The sequence below is a fragment of the Oryctolagus cuniculus genome, chromosome 8 (genome assembly GCF_051225735.1).
Source record: "Oryctolagus cuniculus isolate XC-2025 breed Fujian yellow rabbit chromosome 8, ASM5122573v1, whole genome shotgun sequence".
Lineage (NCBI taxonomy): Eukaryota > Metazoa > Chordata > Mammalia > Lagomorpha > Leporidae > Oryctolagus > Oryctolagus cuniculus.
The window spans coordinates 56523159-56526355 of record NC_142874.1 but is presented as its reverse complement, the minus strand read 5'-3'; the positions used below and the strand labels follow the sequence as shown (position 1 = coordinate 56526355).

The 3197-nt window shown below is 42.7% G+C and overlaps 1 pseudogene; it reads right to left on the bottom strand.

Annotated features, from left to right (window-relative positions):
- Window positions 1-1851: 1851 nt before the first annotated feature.
- LOC100350024 (small ribosomal subunit protein uS5 pseudogene) lies at window positions 1852-2665 on the bottom strand (annotated as a pseudogene).
- Window positions 2666-3197: the final 532 nt, after the last annotated feature.

Sequence of the window (3197 nt, the reverse complement as noted above, 5' to 3'; positions counted from 1 at the left end):
ACGATGTATCTTTAAGTATTTAAACTCAACAAACCTGTGGAGTTATCTTTAGCATAATTTAGACTACTACTTGCATTCTAAACAAACCTCTCAATAACTATCTCATTAGTATAGTTGTCATTGGCCTCTAAGTTTCATCCATTCATATTAAACATATACTAGATACTAGTAGAGACCAAAATATATGCTAGGTTCTGGATATTCCCGGTGGTAGCAGACACTTATGTATTCTAATATCTGCTGGGTTCAAATTAATTCCACTATTATGGCTTTTTCATGAAACCATGTTCCAGATGGGACCATCTGATAATAGCTTACACATATCAGCAATTAAAGATATCTTGAACACACACACACACACACACACACACACACACACACATTGGATCTGGAAATGTGAGGGAGTTCTCTTTATCTCATTGGGTGATTTTGACCAATGGGACTTTGGAGCTGGTGGAGAAATAGTCCATATTTTGTTCCCTGAAGTAGACAATTCTGAAGTACCTGGTGTGCAGCTTTTTGGAATCTCTTGATATTACTGAGGCTTAATTGTCCACAGCAGTTACTGTTTTAACAATGAACCTCAGCATGGGCTTTCATTCCTTCTCCCTATCACTCTCCCCTGGTCCTTAAACAGCTCCTTACCATTAGTTTCTAATGTGTGTGCATGATCATGTCATGCGTATATTAGAGAGAGAGAGCACTATAGTACCAATTTAACAAATCAGGTGGAACTCATCATCTTAGTCCATTCAGGCTCCTATATTCAAATGCCACAAAGTGAGTAACTTATAAGCAACATAGATTTATTTCTCATAAATCTGGAGGTTGGAGAGTTCATGATATGGATGCTGGAATATTCAGTTTCTGGTAAGGGTCAGTCGTCCCACTATAAGCTCACATAAGACAAGGACTGAGGGTTGTCCTTGTGGCCTCTTTTATAAGGTCAGCAATTCGTGAGTTAACACTTTGTCCAGTGTTTTCATTACTCCTAAAGTCTCCACCATCACTTTGGGAGTTAGGATTTCAACATATGCATTTGAGAGAGGTGTTATGGCGGTGCTCTCATAGATTCAGACCAGAGCGTTTAGAAACCTAAAAGTTTTGTGTGCAATTTTTTTAAAAACTTTATAGAAATGTATTTAGTTTCTTGGAAACTAGATAACCAATGAGAGGTAAAGCTTAAACTGGACCAGCACTACATATTCTCAGAATATATTCTTTTCCACTATAAAATAAAAGCAACGATGTATAAGGCTATTGTCTGTGGCACAGTGTTAAAAACAATACAGATTATTTAGTCTTAAAAGTTTACCTAATTAAGTATACTATGTTTTATTCAACATGAAATGATTTAAGTTGACATGTTTAGTGGTAGTTTTAGAAAAAGGAAGTTTCGGTCAAAAGTCATAAGAAAAAGAGTCTGGGAAAATAGGAACAAAAATAAATTCTATTTTATTAGCAGGAGAAATGGAGTCAATGATAAAGACATAAAATAATTCTTGCAAATGATTAGGACACTCAAATTCCAATAACTAGATTCTTTCCATCCAGAAATCCAAAATTAAAACATCAGAAGAAAATTAACTTGAAATTGCAAAATTAATTAGTCTAAAGGTTTGTACTGCTACTTCAGGCTATCCATTGTGGTGCTTCTGCTACACAGCTTCAGGCATTTTATGAGATTCTCTATAGAAGCAATGAATTTTTTTCAAAATTAACATAGACAAATTCTTCTTGTATGCAGCCAAATTAGCATTATATGATGAAATTCTAAAGTGTAGGCAATATTAACTATATCCTTTTCTTTTTTTTTTTTTTTCCAGGCTCCATCCACTTTATTTTTCTCATGTAAAAACCTATGTTGTGGCCACAGCTGGAGCCTGGGTCCTCTGCACGGACACCCTAGTGTGCGTCTTCACGAGGTGGTCGGTGAACTCCTGGTAGGGAGACTTGGTGAACACTGTCTCTTTGCAGAGGTCGGGGGTCAGGTAGCTATAGGCCTTGGAGATGGCATCGAAGGTGGCCTTGACGAAGTTGCAGAGGGTGGTGGTGCAGCCCCGGGCTGAGGTGTAGCAGTCGTCAGTGCCAGCCATCAGCAGCAGCTTCTTGGGGACAGGGGCGGAGACGATCCCGGTGCCCCTGGGCGCGGGGATGAGGCGCACCAGCACAGAGCCACAGCGTCCGGTCACCTTGCACGGCACGGTGTGGGGCTTGCCGATCTTGTTGCCCCAGTAGCCTCTCCGCACGGGCACGATGGACAGCTTGGCCAGGATGATGGCCCCTCGGATGGCGGTGGCCACCTCCTGGGCACTTCACGCCCAGGCCGACGTGTAGTCCCCGATGACCACAAATGCCTTGAAGCGGGTCTGCTGGCCGGCCCGCGTCTGCTTCTGCACCTGCATGATCTTCAGCACCTCGTCCTTGAGGGCGGTGCCCAAGAAGAAGTCAATGATCTCCGACTCCTTGATGGGCAGGGAGAACAGGTAGATCTGCTCCAGGGACTTGATCTTCATGCCCTTAACCAGGCGGCCCAGCGTGGTGACCGGCAGCCACTCCTTGTCCTCCGCCTTGTCTCTGCGGCGCCGTGGCCTCCCATTCCAGGGCCCCCGTGGCCTCTGGGGCCTCCTGCTGCACCGGCGTCATCCGCCATTTGGTGTTCTCTCGGAGAAGAAGATTTTATCCTTTTCTTCTAGCTCCAGTAATAATATTTATTTATACAGCAAGTAATATTTATTGAAAAATAAACTGCTAACTACTATTTTGTTGCAGGAAATAGAAAATGTCCTAAACAAAGGATGTTTTAAAAATAATTTTTAGTTATTTGCGAGGTGAATACTGAAATACAATTAGATAAAAAGAGACAGACCGAGAGAACTCCTATCCACTATTCGGTCTTCAAATGTCCACAATACTTACTTGGGTCTGGTTTGGGGCTGGGCCATGGCTGGAGCCAATAACTGAGAAAATAACCAGATCTCCATCATGGGAAAGAGGTACCCAAGTGCTTGAGACATCACTGCTACCTTCCGGGGCCCACATTAGCAGGAAACTGGAGTAAAACTGGAGCTGGGAATCAAACCAAGGCATTCTGATGTGGGACAAAGTCATCTTACCTGCTAGGTTGAATGCCCGCCCATAGACAATTACGGATCCTCCTAAGTGCTCTTAGGTTGTAATTGGTCACGTACTAGGTG